Genomic DNA, 22,323 nt, shown 5'->3' on the forward strand with positions numbered 1-22,323 from the left:
AGATGGGCACTAAGCCATCTCCCCCTTATATACCTCCATCTCCTCCTCCTGTTCCCAACATTACACCATCAAATTCACCACCTCCAATGTCAACTGACTCACAGTATGACTATTTTGGGCTTGAGAATGGGGATGACTATCTTCATATCCCTCAAGATCCAGACATACCACATGACACTGATCCCTGGGATGATTATGATAAGGAGCCAGGTCAACCTAATGACCCTGTTATGTAGCCCTCCAGACCTTCCCCACCTGATGACAACATTGGCTTTACACAACTTATCAACAGGGCTGCCCAATATCACGGGGTGGAGCAACATACAGACCCTCTCTAGAAGAGTATTTCCTTGTAGAAACATTCACACACTCGGAGGTCTACTAACACTTTACCCTTGCTGAAGGGCATGTTAAAGCATGCTGACTAGGTATTCAAAGACCCAGTTAGAGCCAGGATACTGACACCTAGGGTGGATAAAAAAATACAAGCCAGCTCCTACAGACCCTGTATAAATTAAAGGTCAGTTACCATTAGACTCTCTTGTTGTGAATAACGCCCGCAAGAGAGCTAACTCTCAAACTACAGGTGACCCCCCCCCCCCCCCCCCCCCCCTCCTCCTGATAAGGAGTCTAAACTTATTGATGCCTCTGGCAAGAGAGTAGCTTCACAAGCCGCCAATTATTGGCGTATTGCCAATGCTCAGGCTCTGTTGGCACGCTACGACAGGGCACACTGTTGAGTTGGAAAAGCTCATACAACATTTACCAGAGGAGTATAAAACTAAAGCGAACTACCTCATTCAAGAAGGGAAGCTCATCACCAACACTTCATAAGATGCGCCCTAGATGCCGCGGACACAGCTTCTCGTGCTATTAACACTAGCATACTGTTGCGGAGACACGCTTAGCATCTCTGGATTCAAGCAGGAGGTACAATCCTCCATACTTAATCAGCCCTTTAATAAAGAGCATCTTTTCGGGCCATCAGTAGATACTCCATTAGAAAAAATTAAGAAAGACACCGAAACTGCAAAATCCATACCTTCTAGCAGGGGTTCCTTTCGTTGCTCCTTTTACAGGGGTGGCTCAAAAACACTGTCAGAAAATCCCTCCTCCTCTTACAAAGGGAACAACCAATCTAACTCCTCGAGAGGATATTTTCGAGGAGGTTACAGAGGAAATAATAACCAGGGAAGAGGCAGAGGTAACTCCACCCGCACTTCCCTGCCAATAAACAGTGACTTCTCTCCATTATTCCACTCCTGTCAGGGGGCTTCTCTCACAGTTCCTACCTGTCTTGTCCTCAATCACCTCAGTGGGTAATACAAATTAGCCAACATGGTTATTGCCTGGAACTTACCAGTACTCCTCCAACAATCCTTCCGAGACAGCTTGCAATGTCACCAGAACATCTCACCCTGTTAAAACAAGAAATCCTCTGTCTGTTAGACAAACCTGCAATAGAACCAGTCCCATTACATCATCAAGGGACTGGAGTGTACTCCCTTTACTTTTTGATTAATAAAATTAAGACTGCTCCCGCAGGCCCATATTGGACCTGAGACAACTAAACCTGTACATTCAATGGGACCACTTCCACATGATCACCCTTCAGCAGGTGCTCCCATTACTTCAGCTAGGCGACTTTCTTTCCACATTAGATTTAAAGGATGCCTACTTCCATATTCCCATTCACCCAGCTCACAGGCAATATCTCAGGTTTGTGGTGGACGGACAACATTACCAATTCAAAGTCCTCCCATTCGGGGTAACTACAGCACCAAGAGTTTTCACCAAGTGCCTAGCAGTAGTCGCAGCTCATTTAATAAGACAACACATTCACGTCTTCCCTTACTTGGACAACTGCCTAATAAAAGCCAAGTCGCAACACTGCTGCATACAACACACTCACTAGACAGTTCAGCTGCTTCACGACTTGGGATTCACTGTCGACCTCACCAAGTCTCATCTTCAACCCTCCAATACACAAGCTTACCTAGGAGCCACAGACTCCTGCATAACTCTAGCATACCCCAACCCAGTCCGAATACGCAACATGCAAACCCTAATATCACAGTTTCAACCACAGCACTTTCAGGACGTGGCCCTGCCTTTATCGCCTCAAACATACATCGGTACATCCCTTCTCGCGACCTACGTTCCTCAAACAAGAATTTGTTGGTCCCTCATACCTTCAAACGTAAAAAACATGGATGTCTTAGATACAAGACCTTGGCCCCTCAGCTCTCCCTTTTCATTTGTGGACCACTGACTCCTACGTGGAGTTCAGAAAACTATTTAAGACCTGGCTATTTACCCAGACTTACAACTGAGACTCTCACTTTCTATTTTGCAACCTCAGCCGTCCTCCCTCAGCGCCAAGAAACCATCTGGTGAACGTGCGCTCAACAAATTACCTTTAACATAACTCACTACCAGCATGAGTGTTTATGCAGTTGATCGGAATGATGGCGTCTTGCATTCTAATTGTTCCTTACGCAAGACTCCAAATGCGTCCCTGACAAAAATGCATAGCACATCAGTGGAACCAGGCTCAAGGTCTGTTAACCGATCTGGTGTTGGTGGACGGCCGCACTCCCCGCTCTCTGCAGCGGTGTAATACACAACTTTTCCAAAGGGCGGTCATTCATTGACCCATTTCCACAGATAGTGCTCACAGCGGACGCATCTCTCACCGGTTGGGGAGCTCATCTTCGAAAACATACCATTTAGGGGATGTGTACTCTACAACAAAGACTACTCCACCTAAACCATCTGGAGCTGCAAGCAATTATTCTACCACTGAAAGCTTTACAGCTACATTTAGTAGGCAAAGCTGTCCTAGGTCATACAGACATGACAGCGATGTTCTACATACAAAAACAGGGAGCGACACACTCTCTACAGCTTTCACACCTAGCTCAAAGCTTATGGAGATACCTAAAACAAAAAATACATCGCTTTGCAGAACATCTCCCAGGTGTAAATCAAATTGTGGATCAGCTCTGTCGTCAAAGACAACAGATCCACGAATGGGAACTACACCCTCAAGTTCTTCTCCCATTTTTCCAAATGTGGGGCTACCCAGAGATAGATCTGTTCGCCACACACCTCAAAGTAAAATGTCCAAACTTTGCGTCCAGGTATCCACACCCATTGTCCAAAGGCAATGCGCTATGGATCAATTGGTCAGGAATATTTGCTTATGCTTTCCCACCTCTTCCGCTATTTCCATTAGTGGTTCGAAAGCTCAAACATTACCTCACAATGATCCTAGTTGCTCCCACATGGGCTTAACAACCATGCTTCATAGCACTGTTGGAACTATCAATAGTTCCTCATCAAAAACTACACCTCTTCCTCAAGCTTCTCACTCGGAACCATGGAGAGATAAGGCATCCAGATCCCTGTCAACTCAACCTTGCTATCTGGCACCTGAAATCCTAGTTTGGCTACATTAATCTCCAGCCAGACTGCATAAACTTCCTCAGAGGCTAGTCGCCCTACCACAAGAGCATGCTACGCAGCAAAATGGAAACTATTTGTAATTTATTGTAATAACCATCAAATTAATCCGCTTGATGCTTCAATTCAAAACCTTATTTGTTGTCCGTTACACCTACAACGGACTAATTTAGCATTAACATCATTAAGACTGCAGCTTGCTACAATAGCGGCTTACCTACAAAACACTCGACACTTGTCCTTGTTTCGTGTACTCGCTATTGAGGCATTTATGGAAGGACTCAAAAGAATCATTCCTCCTAGACTTCCATTTTCTCCTGTGTGGAATCTTAATATAGTCCTTACAAGACTCATGGGCCTACCATTTGAGCCAACAGTTTCTGACTTGCAAGGTTGCCTTTCTTATAGCCATCACATCTCTTAGAGTTGGTGAACTCCAGGCACTAACCATACAAGAACCATTTTTGCAAATTCACCACAAAGTGGTTATTAGGACTAACCCAAATGTTTTACCCAAAGTAGTTTCTGCCTTTCATCTCAACCAGTCTGAGTTACCCATGTTTTTTCCTCAACCATACTCTGTAGCAGAACGTGCTCTTCACACATTAGATGTGAAAAGAGCGATACTTTATTACATTGAAAGAACCAAATCCTTTAGTAAAACTAAACAACTGTTACTTTTTCCCCGCCACATAAACACAATCCCATTTCAAAAACCGGTATTGCGCAATGGATAGTTAAGTGCATCCAAATATGCGACCTTAAAGCTAAACCCACCTTAACAATTCTCCCTAGAGCGCACCCTACATGCAAGCTAGGGGCTTCTATGGCATTCCTAGGGAACATTCCCTTAGATGACATCTGCAAGGCTACAGCTTGGTCTACACCATACACATTCACAAAGCACTTTTGTGTAGATGTGTTAGCAAAACAACAAGCTATTGTAGGCCAGGCAGTTTTAAGAACACTATTTCAAACCACTGCAACAGATACAGGTTATCCACCGCTGGGAAGATAACTATTGAGTAGTCTATGCTAAAGCATATGATCTACAGCTCGTATGCCTCGAACGGAAAATGCTACTTACCCACTATGCATCTGTTCTTGGCATATAAAGCTGTAGATTCATATGCACCCACACACCTCCCGGGTACCTTTTATCTGTTGCAGTATTATCTTACTTAGATGCACTATACATGGACATCTTTCTACTCTTACTAACTCCATCACCCTTTACGGCAAAACAATCTGGGGATGAAGTCTATGCCCAAGCGCACTATCACCGAAAGGAAGAGTCGCCTACCTTGTGACTACGAAGATCAAGGGCAGGAAGTGCAAACATCCGGGCCCAACACCAGATGGTGATCTATGCTAAAGCGCATGAATCTACAGCTTTGTATGCCAAGAACAGATGCATACTGGGTAAGTAGCATTTTCCTTACTCTGAGTGCTTGTAGTACTGCATGTTTTCATTGTCTGCTGTTGCTTTTGCAGTTTCATAATCCCACATAAATGCTTTGATATTCCTTTCTGACTTGAGATTTGGGAACCACTGCTAGCCGTTGCCTTATTTTTCTTTTAGTGATTTTCACCTGTTAGTTGCCTTACTTTTCCAGACATTTCATCCGGAGATTGGAACCTAGGGTTGTTAGCTATAGCAACTCCTAATACTGCTTAGTCTGTCTTCCTCTGCATGGGATGCCATTTCCAGCATAGCTTCAGACTGAGGCTTATTTTAATGCAAGTAGAAACTGCACACATGCAGCATCACCTGTACACAGAGCCTTTACTGCAAGTCATTCACTTTTCTGAGACTAGATAATTTTTAATTCTAGGTATACAGGCACTTTTCCTTCTAAAATGCTAATCGGGGTTATTTCTTTGTTTTGGTGTTGTCTTTCTACTACATCTGAATTGCATTCAGTTTGCTTTATCTACCTAGGGAGATCCTTCTGAAGGTGGTAGGAAATATCCCATTATCCGGTATTAGGGTATCTTTCATAGATTCACATGCCTGAATCATTCCCTGTCGTCTGGATGGGAGTCCCCGGTACATAAATAAAGTAATGTCTCAGTAGACATATAGAGTAATAGGCCAAAGGCCTCACCTTAGTAACCTATCCACATCCTTTTGCAAAAAAGGACCATACTTTGGAGAATAGCCAATCGGCTATCACCACCCTCTAGAACCTTCCTGGAATGAGCTCTAGTACCTCCGATTTTCCTACCGCACGTCCTGCTAAGGGAGTCTCCACTGAGCTCTGCTCAGCATTCCTTGTTTCTGGATTCCCAGTGTTTCTTGCTTCAACTTTCCATTTTTTGGGTGAAGTTCTTCAGTTCCTCATGGCAGACACTCCGAAGAAGGGCCTTTTCAGGTCTTGTGCTTCCTGTGGGAAAAAGAGACTTCATGTGGACGATCAATTCAAGGACTGTCTCTACTGCCTTTATCCAAACCACTCTTTAAAGGATTGTAAGGAATGTCATACCTTCTCCTCCAAAATCCTTAAAGACCGTGAGGGGTGCCTCTTAATTTGGCTCCAGAGGCTTAAAGACAAAGATACAGCATTGTCTTCTGAGGAAAGTGAGGGCTCTTCCATCTCTTCACAGTCCTCTCAGAAAAGACCAAGGGTGGCCTCTCTGGGCCCTTCGTCGCAGCCACCTCAAAAGAAGGCACTTAAAGTCTTCAGAGGTCCCTCCTAAGACTCTGCCAGCGAACGTTTCTCCTCAGGAAGTTCTTCATGTCTTCAAAAAGCCTTCATCCACCCCGTCGACGACTACCTCGTCGACGGTGGCTTCAACGATAAGGGAAATCTCCATCGACGGCAGTACATGTCACCTCGTTTACGACGACAGTTTCCACTTCTGTCGCGTCTCATTCCCTATCAATATCGACGAAAACTCCATTGTCGACAGCCGGTAGGTCTGTCTCGTCTATGCTGAAAATTAAAAAGATATCGGCGACACCGTCGACGAAGACTGTCCCATCGACAACATAGTTTACTAGGACTCCGTCGACGACGGCTCAGTCAACAAAGCCTTCATCGTCAACGGCCCTGACGACGGCATCTCAATATACTATGATGCCCGTCCACACTTCAGTCGACGTCTATGCCGTCGACGGGCCTGTCGACGGGCCCGTCGACGGCTACAGATTCTGATATACAAAGTACATATGCGCACCTCAAAATCAACAAATGTGCACTAACACCAACCCTGACCTCTCCTAGTAGGGTCCAGCTCTTGCCTCCAGCGCATCTTTTAGAGGAGGAAGACTGATGATGGCAGTATGATCTGCACAGCGACAAGTCCATCGCAACTGCACGTTAAATACCAAGACGGCTCCGATTACGAAGATCAAGGGCAGGAAGATCAGGAGGTTTCTCCTGAGGAATACCATCCACCTCCCATGGTTTGTCTGCCTGCTTCCCTGGTCTCTGACTTACAGTTCCTCATTTCGGACTATAAGCAGCGGTTTCCAACGTCTGCGCCATCTCTGCTTCCGGTTGTGCCTCCAACACCACGGCCACGACCTCCTCCATTGAACTTAGTCTGAGCCTGTCACATCACCACCTCATCTTTCTACAGATGATGAGGAAGAAGACCATGAAGAAGGGGAACTTCAAGATTCACAATCTAATCGGGACGAGTGGGATGATTACATACTTCCCTGTCCAGCTTCTCCCATTCCTACCACAGCTGACTCTCCTCCGGAGAACATTGGAGGCTTTCACAATATCGTGGAGAGAGCGGCGCAGCGCTTTCAAATACCTATGCCCTCGCACCAACAGGATTGTTTCCTCTAAGATTTTAAAGCGCCTTTTAAGAAGTCCGTTAGGTCTATCCCTGTTATAGACTACATATGGGAACAGGGTGTAAAGTTCATGCAGAACCCTTCCTCTGTGCCTCCAGTATTGCCTCGTCTGGATAAGAAATGTAAAGCTCCAGATACTGCTCCGGCTTGCCTGACAGGCCATCCGAAACCGAACTCGGTCATTACTCAAGCTGCTCAGCGGAAATCAAAAAATCCTTCCGCTTTGCAGACTGCTCCGCCGGACAAAGAGGGTAGGCGGCTGGACAATATTGGCAAGCGCTTCTCGTCAATGTCTGCTTTGACAATGCGTGCATCCAATTCCTTGGCACTGTTGGGACGTTATGATCGACAGATGTGGGCAGACATTGCTCCATACCTTTGCGACCTTGCCGGAAGAGTCAAAGGAAGAGGCGAAGAAGATCTTACTGGAGGGTGAGAGATCTGCCTCCGAAATTATAGACTGTGCAATGGATATTGCCTCTACCGTATTTCGCCAACTCGCTGGCGCAGCTGTACCACGGTGCCAGGGTTGGTTGAAGGCGACTTACTTCAGACCGGAAGTACAAACCAAAGTCTTGGACATGCCATACGATGGCCAGCTTCGTTTTGGGACACACATAGATGAAGCTTTGCAAGGTATTAAAAAGGATACCGACACGGCTAGGGCTTTGGGTACCCTGCAATTCTGGAACCCCTCTTTTCGAGGCTCAAGAGCGAGAGGCCAACCATCTACTAGAGGGGATTTCCAACACCGATCTTTCTTTTCTTCCACTCGGCAATATTGGCCACAGTACCAGCAACGTCAACAGCACACCACTTACACAAAATCTTCCTTTCGTGGCAAAGGAGGGCGACAGACTCTGCTCGGCGACAATGACTTCCCACAACTGCCGGTCTCCAACTCCTCTCTGCCCTCCGAAGTTGGAGGAAGAATTTCCCACTTTCTAACAAATTGGAAACAAATCACTACGGACTGTTGGGTCCTGCAATTGGTTCAATTCGGACATTCTCTAGAATTCATCCAAATACCTCCCAAAATCCCTCCCTGACCTATGTTTCACAAAAAGTTGCGTGCTGTACTCCTGGAGGTGGCACTTCTGCTCCAGAAGGGAGCTATAGAGAGGGTTCCCCCCACATCAAAAGGGAAAGGGATTTTATTCCCGTTTTTTCCTCATACGCAAAAAGGAGAAAAAACGAAGACCGATATTGGACTTGAGAAATCTGAACAAGTTCCTGAAAAGTCGTTTCAGGAGGTGCTACAGCTTCTCATTGCGGACGACTACATGGTGACTTTAGACCTTCAGGATGCCTATTTTCATATCCCGATCCACCACAAAACATTTCTGAGATTCACGGTGGCGGGCAGGCACTACCAATTTCGTGTGCTGCCGTTCGGACTCAAATCAGCGCCATGCATTTTTACCAAATGTCTTTCTCCGGTGGCTGCATATCTACGACAACACCACCATCAAGTATTACCGTATCTGGACGACTGGCTCTTCAAAGCACCCTCTCTAGAAGCACGTCCAGTTCTTCCAGCGCCTGTCTGAGGCTTTTTGACTGTTTGGGGCTGACTATCAATCAGGACAAGTCAGTCCTTCAACCTTCCCAGCACATACGTTTCCTGGGTGCTACCCTCGACACGATACAAAGGAAGGCGTTTCCGTCTCAGGAGCGCAAAGACAAACTTCTTTCCTTGGCACTTCGCATACGTTTCTGTGCGCCTCTTCAAATCCCTGCTTGGGATGATGTCCTCCTGCATCCTGCTAGTTCCACACTGTCGCCTTCACATGCGACCTTCAAGAAGCGCTTTCAGCTCAATGGGTCCAATGTACGGGGTCCTTCGACGTCATCCAGGTGACCCCTCTGATGAAAACTGCTCTAAGGTGGTGAATTTGCCCTCAGAACCTTTCTCAAGGCTTGCCTTTCTTGCTTCCTGCTACTCCACATATCATCACCATGGACGCATCTTTGGAGGGCTGGGGAGCTTTCCTCCAAGAACTACAGATAAGCGGCAAATGGTCCCTTTCCGAAAGGAAACTCCACATAAATCTTCTGGAGCTCCGATCAGTATGTTCGAGGCATGTGGGCTGCTGAATTCATATCTGTGCATAGATCGCCGCCTAGTGTTGGGTCCGGATGTTTGCACGTTGTTGTCCTGGAAGAGTCTTCGAAGTATCCTGGGATAGGTGACTCCTCCCCTGGACTACAGTGCGCATGGGCATCCTCTCCATCCTCAGATTGTTTTTTTCCGCCATTGGGTTCGGATGTGCTTATCTTGACTCAAGTTAGGAAAAACTTTTTCTAGGCCGAAAGGCCTTTAGTTCGCGTCGGTACTGTTCCCGATCGGTATCGATAGTATCTTGTTAGTTTACTAACTTCCAGAACCAACTTTTTCGCATCTTACCCGACCATCGACCCGTCATCGACGATGGAATCGAGGACACCATTCAAGCGGTGTCCTGTATGTAATGCGAAATATCCCCACATCGACGTCCATCCGGTGTGCAACAAATGCCTTTCACCGGATCACGACGAATCTACATGTATGGCCTGTGCCCGATTCCGATCCAAGAAGACTCTCCGGAATCGACGAGCAGCGAGACTCGAAGCGCAGCAAGTGGCACCGGCCCCAGCCGACCTCTTCAGCACCGAGAACGAAGATGTCGAAGACGTGGAGAACCTACCCTCCAGTCCCGCTTCCGAACATGACTCCAGATCGGAAGACGTCGAAGAAAGACTTTCGCAGAGATGAAGACGACACCGAGGTAGGAGACTACAATGAGGCCTTAGGGGCCGAAGAGAGTAGCTCCGGTGACGAGCAAGGCCTACCCGTACAGACTGAGGATGTCCCAGTGCGCCAGTCTATGGCTCCGGTCGAGGGATCGCCTTCGGGCCTTACCCAAGACCTATCCCGCAGTTCTTCGGCCCCGCCCTCTGGCCCGGCCTCGGACATTCAGCGGCAGCCATTAATACCCAAACCGGCTGGTTTCCCTTCTTCGAAACCGAAACCAAAAGCTGTATTGGTTCAACTGAAACCGAAAGTGACGCTGGTCGGATCGAGGCCCACCACACCTTCGACGCCAGCAAAACCCGTCGGCACCGAGCGCACCAAACTAGACTTCGGTGCCGAGCTTGCAGCGGCCGACGTCTGAGTCGACATACGGAAAAAGACCTTCGGTGCCACCAAACCTACTCGGCTCCCGGCACCGACGCAATCGGCTCCGACCCCAAAGGTCAAACTGCCTGCTGCGTCTCACACCGCTTCGACAGCACCACCAAAGGCACACTCATCGAAGACGTCGACGGCCATTCCTGCCCCTCGACTCGATGACTCACCGGCGCCGAAGAAGTCCACAACCGCCTCTACAGAACCGGTCGGCGCAAAGGAATCTATGGCGCTCCAGGTGCGGCCCGTTGCTGCGCAACGCACCATAAACAAAACAGTCCTCCAGGACACGTCGGGCTCCGAGCCGATAAAAGCTCCAACAGCCTCTTCGGCACCGGCCAACATTACTTTTGGCCTGCCGCCATCCACGGCCCCGAAACTGTTCCAAATCAGGACACGGGTCACCCACACCACGATCACGCCTGCCGAACGCTCTCCTACGGAGACGTCTCCATCACATCTCATAGACGCCGACACCGGCAGGATGATGCTCTACAAAAGGAGAATAACTTCTGAGCCAGCTTTGGACTCCTTCCGGATCCCGCTTAAGAGAAAGCTGCCAGTGGCTTCGGAACCAGTTCTTTACGAACCTCTCCATTCCCCCTACCAGGATCCACAGTCCTTCTCTCCCACACACTCCGACACAGATGTTTTGGAGGACTACATGGGTGACCACGTCCCCTACCCCGGAGAGATGGACCCTGAAGGCCAACAGGACTCTGATCAAGCTTGGGATGACCCTGTAGACTCAGGTGCACCTATGGATGCACAGGACCCGCAACTCTATGGAGCAAAAACATCTCCCACAGAGGACACTGCCGCGTTCAACGCTCTAATTGAACGTGCTGCGGCCAATCATGGGGTGCAGCTTCACTCTGACACCGTCAAGGACGACTTTCTCATGGATACTTTCGCATCCTCAGAAAGGAATATAAAGACTCTGCCCATGTTGAAGGGTGTCCTCAAACCAGCAAAGGACATCTTCAAAGAACCCACCAGGGCAAGAGTAATAAACCCCAGGATCGACAAAAAATACAGATCGGCGCCTGGGGACCCTACTTACATTAGAGGCCAGTTACCTCTGGATTCCATTGTAGTTGCGAATGCTCGCAAGAGGGCACACTCGCAAACAGGTGATGCTCCTCCCCCGGACAAAGAGTCCAAGGTGCTAGAGACCTCCGGCAAACGGGTTGCCGCCCAGGCAGCTAACATATGGCGCATTGCCAATACTCAGGCGCTCCTCGCTCGCTACGATCGAGCACACTACGACACATTAGAACAACTACTCCAACATCTCCCTGACCAATACAAGGAAGGTGCAGAGATCCTTATCAGGGAGGGACAACTGCTCACAAATGCATCCATTAAGTGTGCACTGGATGCCGCGGATACAGCTGCCAGAGCCATAAACACTAGCGTCATGTTGCGTCGACACGCCTGGTTGCGAATCTCCGGATTCAAACCTGAGGTACAAAATAACATCCTCAACCAACCTGTCAACCCCGACTACTTATTCGGGCCGGAGGTTGACACCACCCTAGAGAAAATAAAAAAGGACACACACTGCAAAGTCCATGGGGGCCCTACAAACGCAGTCCTTTCGGAGCGGCTCCTTTCGTCGCACCGGAAATAGAGGAGCAGGTAGAGGACAGGGGTCACAGCAAACATACAACAAGGTCAACACACAAAGCACCTACGATAAAAACACCCGGGGTGGATATCGTGGCTCCAGCACAAAGGGCAGAGGACGCGGCTACGGCAACACCAGGTCCTCCCCCAAGAACAAGCAGTGACGCCCTCTCCCTTCCTCCCGACCACCTAACACCTGTCGGGGGGAAGGCTACAAAGGTTCCTGTCCACGTGGAACTCCATCACCACGGACAGGTGGGTCAAAGATATTGTCAAATACGGTTACTGTCTAGAATTAACCTCAACCCCACCCACAATACCTCCAAAACACCGTCCTATGTCCTCAGAGCACTTAACGCTCTTACAGCAGGAGGTGCTAAGTATGCTACTAAAAGGTGCAATAGAGGTAGTACCCGTCCACGAGCAAGGTACGGGGGTGTACTCCCTATACTTTTTAATACCAAAAAAGGACGGGTCACTCAGACCTATATTAGACCTGAGACCCCTGAACCGGTACATTCTTTCCGAGCATTTTCACATGCTCACTTTACAGCAAGTCCTCCCGCTGCTCAAGCAGGGAGACTTCCTGGCCACACTGGACCTCAAAGATGCGTATTTCCACATACCCATTCACCCCTCACACAAAAAATACCTCAGCTTCACTGTCCAGGGGCAGCACTACCAATTCAAAGTCCTTCCCTTCGGCGTGACAACAGCACCCAGGGTGTTCACAAAGTGCCTAGCTACTGTGGCGGCACATCTACGGAGGCAGCACATACAAGTCTACCCTTACCTGGACGACTGGCTCGTTCAAGCGAAGTCAGCCCAGCAATTTGCCAGCCACATGTCCCGCACCATTCACCTCCTTCACAGTCTGGGGTTCTCACTAAATTACCCAAAATCCCATCTCCAGCCCGCACACGTACAACAGTACCTAGGTGCGACTATAGACACTCTGGCGGCCACAGCTCAGCGAAATTTAGTGAGAATCAACAGCATGCAAATGCTGATTTCCAAGTTCAAACCACAACACTCCCTTCCCGCGCGAGTGTTCATGCAGTTGATAGGCATGATGGCCTCCTGCATTTTCATAGTCCCACACGCGAGACTACATATGCGCCCGCTTCAGGAGTGCTTAGCACGTCAGTGGAATCAGGCTCAAGGACAGTTGAAAGACCTAGTGTTGGTGAGCGGTCGGGCATACAACTCTCTGCATTGGTGGAATCCACAAAACCTTTGCAAGGGCCGACCGTTCCAAGAACCTGTTCCACAAATAATACTGACAGCGGACGCGTCTCTCCAGGGATGGGGAGCTCATGTACTCAACTACACAGTGCAGGGACTATGGACAACACAACAAAGGAAGATGCACATCAACATTCTGGAATTGATGGCAATCTTCCTCGCAATGAAAGCATTCAAAGTACACTTGTGCAACAAAGTCGTGTTGATACGGACGGACAACATGACCGCCATGTACTACATACAAAAGCAGGGAGGAACACACTCTCCACAGTTCTCTCATCTGGCTCAGAGCATGTGGAAGTGGGCCATTCAGAGGAACATGTTCCTCATGGCAGAACACCTCCCCGGCAAGGACAACCAGGTGGCGGATCTGCTCAGCAGACACAGCCACCAGATGCACGAGTGGGAGTTACACCCATCAGTACTCCAACCGTACTTCCAGCAGTGGGGTCATCCAGAGATAGACCTATTCGCCACAAGCGAAAACGCAAAATGCCAAAGCTTTGCCGCCAGGTTCCCACATCCGCAGTTGCAGGGCAATGCGATATGGATGAACTGGTCAGGCAGATTTGCGTACGCTTTTCCCCCAGCACCACTGATACCGCTGGTGGCACGCAAACTCAGACAACACTCACTGACACTCGTCCTGGTTGCTCCAACGTGGGCACGCCAGCCGTGGTACACCACCTTTCTCGAACTTTCCGTGGTGCCGCATCAAAGACTGCGGGTCAAACCCGAGCATTTGACGCAGACCCATGGAGAGATTCAGCACCCAGATCCGCAACAGCTGAACCTGGCAATCTGGCTCCTGAAGTCCTAGAGTTTGGCTACCTAAACCTGCCACCTGACTGTATGGACATCATTAAGGAGGCCAGAAGACCCACTACCAGAGCTTGCTATGCAGCCAAATGGAAAAGGTTCGTCATTTATTGCAATAATAATGACATTAACCCGCTAGACGCATCCATCCAAAACATCATTTGTTACCTATTACACCTATACCGATGCAATCTGGCGTACACCTCTATACGTGTCCATTTGACCGCAATATCAGCCTATCTACAAACCAGGCAGCACCTCTCTCTATTCAGAGTGCCTGCCATCAAAGCATTCTTGGAAGGACTCAAACGAGTCATTCCACCTAGCCACCCACCAGCCCCAATGTGGAACCTCAACTTGGTCCTCACACGCCTGATGGGTCCACCCTTTGAACCTCTACACTCATGCGAGATTCAATTCCTTACCTGGAAAGTAGCTTTCCTAGTAGCGATAACTTCTTTACGAAGAGTTAGTGAACTCCAGGCACTGACCGTCCAAGAGCCATTTATACAGGTTCACGCCAACAGGGTCGTACTACGTACCAACCCCAAATTCATGCCCAAGGTGGTATCGCAGTTCCACATGAATCAAACTATTGAACTGTCTGTTTTCTTTCAAAACCCACAGACTGTCGCAGAAAGGGCACTCCATACACTAGATGTAAAAAGGGCCCTCATGTATTATATCGACAGGACCAAACCCTTTAGGAAAACAAAACAACTTTTCGTTGCCTTTGCCCCACACCACAAAGGTAACGCTATCTCCAAAGCAGGTATAGCCAGATGGATTGTTAAATGTATTCAAATTTGCTATCAAAAGGCTAAACGCACTTTAACGATTCCCCCACGAGCACACTCAACACGTAAGTTAGGGGCCTCCATGGCTTTCCTGGGAAACATTCCTTTGCATGATATATGTAGAGCAGCCACCTGGTCCACTACACATACATTTACCAAACACTATTGTGTAGATGTGCAATCAAAACAGCAGGCAGCTGTAGGCAGGCTGTTCTCAAAACTCTTTTTCAGACCGCTGCAGCTGGCACTGGTAGCCGCTGCTAATAAGAGGGCACTGCTATATATTCTATGCACAGATATGAATTCAGCAGCCCACATGCCTCGAACTGAATATGCTACTTACCAGTGTGCATCTGTTCTTGGCATGTAGGGCTGCTGACATTCATATCGCCCTTCCTCCTCCCCGGCGCCTGTAGCAGCTGCAGCTCTCAGAATTGCTGTAAAGCATGGTCATCACTTTCTGTATCTACTCCATCACTGCCACAATGGCGAAAAACAATCTGAGGATGGAGAGGATGCCCATGCGCACTGTAGTCCAGGGGAGGAGTCACCTATCCCAGGATACTTCGAAGACTCTTCCAGGACAACAACGTGCAAACATCCGGACCCAACACTAGGCGGCGATCTATGCACAGATATGAATGTCAGCAGCCCTACATGCCAAGAACTGATGCACACTAGTAAGTAGCATATTCAATCTCACTCTGTTGGCATTCCTACCACAAATCAGGAACTCTCTAGTGCTTGTACGAACCGACAATACCACGACAATGCACTATTTGAACAAGCAGGGTGGGACTCGTTCTCGGACACTCGCTCACGAGTCGCAAAAAATCTGGAACTGGTTGCTCCTTCACATCATCTCTCTTCGAGCAGAGTATGTTCCAGGGACCCACAACGTACTGGCCGACTCTTTGAGCAGGCAGCATGTCACGAGTGGGAGTTCAATCAGCGGACCCTCAGCTGCATATTCTCTCGATGAGGCACCCCTCTTCTGGACCTCTTCGCCACCCAGCAGAATGCCAAATTCCAACACTTTGCAAGCTGGCATCCCCAGAAAGGGTCTCTAAGGAATGCATTTTCAATCGCATGGTGCAATGTCTTTGCATATGCTTTTCCACCAATTCCCCTGATTCCCAGGGTGCTCAGGAAATTGAAAGCGGAACCTTGCAAGCTGATCTTGATAGCTCCAGCTTGGCCCGCCAACATTGGTTCACAGAGCTTCACCTTCTCTCCCTGGAACCGCCGATCAGGTTGAAACCGTTTCCCTCTCTCCTCACTATCAACCACCATCAAGTCCAGCATCTTTCAAATTAGCAACCTGGCTCCTGACTTCAGAGAGTTCCAAGGTCTAGACATCCCTCCGGACTGTAGAGAAGTTCTAGCTCGGGCCGGAGCAGATAGTACCACCAAAACATACTCCTTAAAATGAAAGAGATTTTGTATTTGGTGTAAGTCACACAAAATACACCCTCTTTCATACTCTGGAGCAAATACTGCCTTACCTTCTTCATCTGGCAAAATATGGTCTTGCTCATGCCTCCATCAAAGTCCACTTGGCAGCAATATCGCGTTTCAGGAGATCCTCCGCAGGTCCTTCTCTGTGGTCTCATCGGCTCATTAAACAATTCCTTAAAGGCCTGTTTAGAACATTCCCTCCGGTGAAAACTTTACCTCCTGCTTGGCAACTCAACACAGTTCTGGCTCAACTTATCAAACACTCTTTTGAGCCAATACACAGAGCGGATCTCAAGTATCTCTCCTGGAAAACAGCGCTCCTTCTAGCTCTTACCTTGGCAAGGCGAGTGGGGGAACTCCATGCTTTCTCAATCCAAGACCCGTTCCTCCAATTCAAACACGACCGGGTCATACTTCGTACAAATCCGAAGTTTATTCCCAAAGTTCCCCCAAGTTTCCATCTCAATGAGCCTATTGTGTTGCGCTCCTTTCCAAATCCTCAAACAGTGGCAGAAAAAACCCTGCATTCCTTAGATCTCAAACGCTGCCTAAAATTCTACATCGACAGAACGAAAACATTTTGCAAATCTAACCAACTCTTTGCGGCGTACAGTCGGCCTAGGAAAGGTCTTCCACTCACTTAACAAAGTAGCTCACGCTGGATCTCCGCAGCCATTACTTTTTGTCACTAGCAAGCAGGGCAACCCCTGCTCTCCACAGTTAGAGCCCATTCCACGAGGGCAATGTCTACTTCCATGGCACTTTTTGCAGGAGTGCCCATTGTAGACATTTGCAGAGCGGCTACATGGAAGACGCCACATACATTTAGCAAGCATTACTGCCTGGCTACTGAACTCATGAAAGACGCTGCAGTGGGTCAAGCCGTGCTCCGTCATCTATTTCATTAGAGGTGAGCCCTTCCTTTCATCCCACCATCCTTTGCTCTATACGCACATTTCTCTATAGTGTTTTATGCCTTTGCTATGTCATGGCCTTTTGGTACTTTCTATTTTCACATTGCAATATTATCTGTGAATTTATATATATTGTACCTTTCGAAATGTGCTTCTCATTGCTTACTATTGTGATTCAGGCATGTGAATCTATGAAAGATACCCTAATACTGGATAAGGAACGCGTTAATTACCTGTAACTGCGGTTATCCAGTATTGGTATCTTTCATAGATTCACATGCAGCCCACCCACCTCCCCTGGAAGGACTCTCGGATCTCTCAGTGATACACCTACTTAGCAGTGTGCTTATGAAATTCTGAGGGACTAGAGCTCCTTCCAGAAAGGTTCTAGAGGGTGGTGATAGCTTATTGGCTATTCTCAAGTTTGGTCCTTTTTTTTACAAAAGGACGTGGATGTTGCTAAGGTGAGGCCTTTGGCCTAATACTCTATGTCTACTGAGACATTACTTTATTTATGTACCGGGGACTCCCATCCCGACAACGGGGCATGATTCAGGCATGTGAATCTATGAAAGATACCAATACTGGATAACTGCATTTACAGGTAAGTAACGCATTCCTTACTTGTGGGTTGTGTTGGTGGTAGGCGATCCATTCAGACTTGCCCTTCGTAAGGCACACTTGTCAGTCCCTCCCTCCCTACCTGAACTCAATGTTTGCATAGCATGTGAGTTACAACAATGCATGCTGCACTGTCTTACCACCTAGTGTTGGTTTGGAATATTATAACTTGTTTACTTGAAGATTTGAGTTTTGTTTCGATAATGACTTATGATCAAGTACCCAAAACAGTTATGTTATGCCTCATTACCTTATTTTATATTTTTTCCACCATTTGGATCGCCGCTAAATTTCTGTGCTCCTTCTTTGAGACTGACACAAATGGAAATCTTGGATTTTGTTTTGCAACCAGAAGAGTATGAAGCAGAAAAAGAACATTGACAATGTGTAAGATGCAAATGGCTTTCAAATCTACTTCCAGCTGAGACTAGAATTCTGTTGCACGCCTTCCAAGTCATACGAGAGGACACGTAGGGAATTTGGGTGATTGGAAATACACCATTTTGATTTTGTCCTTGGTGTAATAAAATGTTTCCTCAGTCCCATGAGGTCTGTGTGTTTTCTCTTAAGACATGACTAAGCAAGCTGTCCAGAGTGTCTGCAAACTAAAACTAAGAGTAACCATCTCTGTAACTGTACCCCACCATTAATTCACTAAGCCAGGACTCAACAGCTTCAAGGGCTTATTGAACATGCTGCTTTTCACCCTATTTATAGTACTTCTGCGGAAATGAAGTTAGTGGAAGAGGCTTGATTCTTCATAAACGAGCAGTCCATTCTCCGTTAATGTGCCAGCTACAAAACCGGTAAATGCACTGAGACTCGACCTCACTTTGCAAAAAGATCGGCATCCAAGAAGAGACACTACAAGTGCATGCCGCAGATGCTGAGCAAACTGACTCCAAGTCTTGATGCCGGTCACTTGAGGATCCTCGCCACAATGAGGTTCGGTCCCAGAAATTACCTTTAAAATCAAAGGAACATCGACATCTAATGGCTGCCTCTGAAGGCGCACCCTCAGGAAACTCCTTACATATGGAATGGGAAAACAAAGAAGGTAATCTGTAGAGCGGCTCGTTGTAATAAAGAGATAGTAAAAGTGATGGGTCAGATCCTTGAATTAATATTGGCCACTGACATTTAGTTTGGGCCTCATATCCCAAATTTGTGTCTCTTGCTCCCTGTTCAATCGCATATAGGAACCTTCCATTTGAAAATCATCCTTAGTCTTGCTTAAGGTGATAGCCTCCAGTTTGAAATTCTAGTTCATGCCCCCCTTTGAACGGGATGGGACTTGGAAGTGCAACTCCATAATGATTTATGTTTAGTTGTGCTTCATCAGTTAGGTGCAACTTCATTGCTGCATACAAAGCGTTCTTCTAATGTTTTTAAAACCACTTTTTAATTTATATCTCACAAACCTGTGGTCAGTTTGCCAAAGACCAATATCCTACAAAATTAGGAGGCACACCCAACCTCTGTAATTGAGTCCTTCATGAGGACTCTGTGTTCTTTCACTAGTTATAAGATGGTTTTGAAACATGGGGTAGTTACTTCACTAAACCTACCAACCCTGGTGTGGTCTCTGACTGGCTTTAGGCAGCCTGCCACCACCAGACATGTTTCTGGACCCCTGGATCGAGAGCCTCTGCTCGGTGTGGTCAGAAACCAAGCACTTCCTGGGTGTAGGTTACAACCCCCTCCTCTCCCCCTCCCCCCCCCCCCCCCCCTCACCACCCACCAGGATGAGCACAGTGCTCGATAGGGAAGCTTCAAAGGCCTGTCTGCTTTCTAAGCCTTTGCTGCTAGTAGCAGATGGCAGCCCCGGGGTCAAACTCCCACTTTAGGGTGGGAGGACCAGCAGAAAAACGTAGGAATAATAGGTTTGCCCCACCTAAGCCAACTCCACCTCTGAGGTTCTGGAGCCGCAGTAAAGCACATTTTTCAGTGTCCACCCTCTTGAAAGTGGTGGGACTTATCCAATCCGGGCTAGGGCTATGCCCCCTCCCATAGGAGGGTTACATAATAGTGGGTGTAGACACTCCAGGTAAGGAACCCACTGGTCCCTACCTGTTACTGTCCTGTAACACCCCAAAATCTAGTATTTAGGTGGCTTCCCCCAGACCCTTAAATCAGATCTATGACAACCTAAGAAGCCCGGACACCGAGGAGCCGCACGAGAGAAGGACAAGTGACTGACTCTGTGCTAGCCCTGCCTGCCTGTCTGCTGCCTTTTGCCTAGTCTACAAAAAGACTGCTTGTCCTGTAGGCCAAGTGACCTCCAAAGCCCTAGGAGGAGTACCTGCCTTCGATAAAGGCTTAAAATCTCCTGTGGACAGTGGACCTGTCTGGAAGGAACTCTGCCCTGAGGAACCACAAACTCTTCCTCCGTGGGCTTACACCTCCTGGACTCCACCTTGACGTCTGTGGCCTCAAATTAGACTCTCCGTGACCAGCCCGGTAACCTGCTTTCAGACACCCAAAGACTCCCCTGCACCCGAAGCCCCTGCGCCTTGAGAATCCTGACCGACTGTGTCCCTACGTCCTCTAGCATATCTACTTACCTGGGACACTGGGTTTTCTTTGTCCGGCCTCCTGACCTGAGCCTGCAGCCTTTCTTCAAACTGGATCTCCCCCATTGAATTGCATTGTGGCACTGTGACGCTGTGTTGGCACTCTGCACCTGGCCGACCCTGTGCTGCTGAGGGTGTAAATTTGGTGCTGCCTTTTGGCCCTCCTTATACTAACCTTACCTCCAGGAGATCGACTCCCTGACATTGCTTTACTATCCTGTGAGAACCCCCAGTCATTATTGATTAACATTGGGCACGACCCTAAATCTGACCTCTGCACCCAGTCGCCCCTGTGCCGCTGGTGGTGCAGTTTTGGTACCAATCTGAACCTTGCCTGGCGTTAACCTGAAACACCGAAGACTGGAACTATAAGTCGTAAACTTACCTGAAAAAAACACATTCTTGTTTTCCTCCATAGGCGTGAAATTTTCAAGCTTTGCGCTGTACAAAGTATTTAGTAGTTTTCCTGCAAAACGTACTTATCTTTTTGCAAACATCTTGGTGTTAAAATAAACCTTGAAAGAAGCTTATTTTTCAAAAATTGGTATGGATCTCCTTTTGAAGTAGTGTTATTTATTGATCACTGTTCGAATAACAAATGTCTTACACTCCTCTGTGTTAGGCTTAAGGCTTCTCGACCACACTACCACACATCGAGCCTTTTGGGTATACATTGAGCCCTATACACTTCTGAGAAAATCTTTGTACTCTGTGCACGATATAACCACTTAATTGTATACCATATACAGAGCCAGCTTCCTACAACTAGCATTTGTTTTCTCAACATTGTCCTGCTAATTAGAAATTAACATTTAATATTTAATTCTTAAAGATAAAGTATACTACATTTAGCCTCCTACCCCCACAAGCAAACTGTGGGCACCCTGTGACCAGCCGGTTGCTAACCAATCGGTCAGGTTTTAAAAGCTTCAACTTTAAACAAGTGTCTTAGCACATACATCAATCACTGGAATAACAGCAGGTGATACACTGCCGAAGACAATCATTCAGTGTTGGACCAGTTCATTGACTGTAGCCTAGGTGGCTCGCTTTTCTCTAAAGTCAAGTCAGTTTTGCACCAGCCCTCAGCTTGCTGGCCCCTTACAAGAGTTCCTTGACCAGGTGTCGCAACATCCTTACCATTCACCAGCAGCTCAACTATCGTTTCCTCCAACAAACTGAGTGGTTAATGCAGCTCTTGTTAATACTAGGCTCACAAGCGCATGTGCAAATTGAGCATCCTGTCTGACACAGTTCCCCGATTATATGAAGGAGCAGCACTAAGATGTGCCAAAGGCATGCACCAGTTGAAAAAACTGGTGCAGATGCAAGCTGACTTGGTCTGGGTTGCGTGTGTGAGCGAAGGCCAATGGTCGAGACTTTTGCAGACTTTCAACACCTCACGCTATTTTAAAGCAACACCCTAAGTCACTGAGCCCCAAGTAGGAGGTTCAGTCACCAGTAGCTGATAACTTACCAAGCTTTCTACCATCGCCTTTTTATTCTAAGGAAAAAACAAAGTGCATGACTTAAAAGGAAGCCTAAAACGCATCTCCTCTATTTAAATTTTTTTTTACCACCTGGTTGCGTATGAAGACTTGTAGAGAACAAGCCATGTGAGTGTTTCATGCAGAAAATAGGTGAAGCATTGAAGCACACCTGTTGAGTGATGGTGCACTTGTGGATAAATAAATACAGGCCAGGTTCTTGGATAGAAGAAGCGCGCATTAGAGATCTGCTCTCCTGCTGTTCTTCTGGAACAGGATATCTTTATAGCAGGAGTGGCACAGGTTGAGTGTGCTGGAGCAAAAAAACTCTTGTG

General features: G+C 47.6%; 1 protein-coding gene across 1 annotated transcript in view; it reads left to right on the forward strand.

Moving 5' to 3' along the window:
• HSPD1 (heat shock protein family D (Hsp60) member 1) overlaps positions 1 to 22,323 on the forward strand; it is a 189,155-nt gene that overhangs the window by 141,902 nt on the left and 24,930 nt on the right. The gene's annotated exons all lie outside the window — the stretch shown is intronic.

The sequence above is a fragment of the Triturus cristatus genome, chromosome 3_2, assembly GCF_964204655.1.
Source record: "Triturus cristatus chromosome 3_2, aTriCri1.1, whole genome shotgun sequence".
NCBI lineage: Eukaryota > Metazoa > Chordata > Amphibia > Caudata > Salamandridae > Triturus > Triturus cristatus.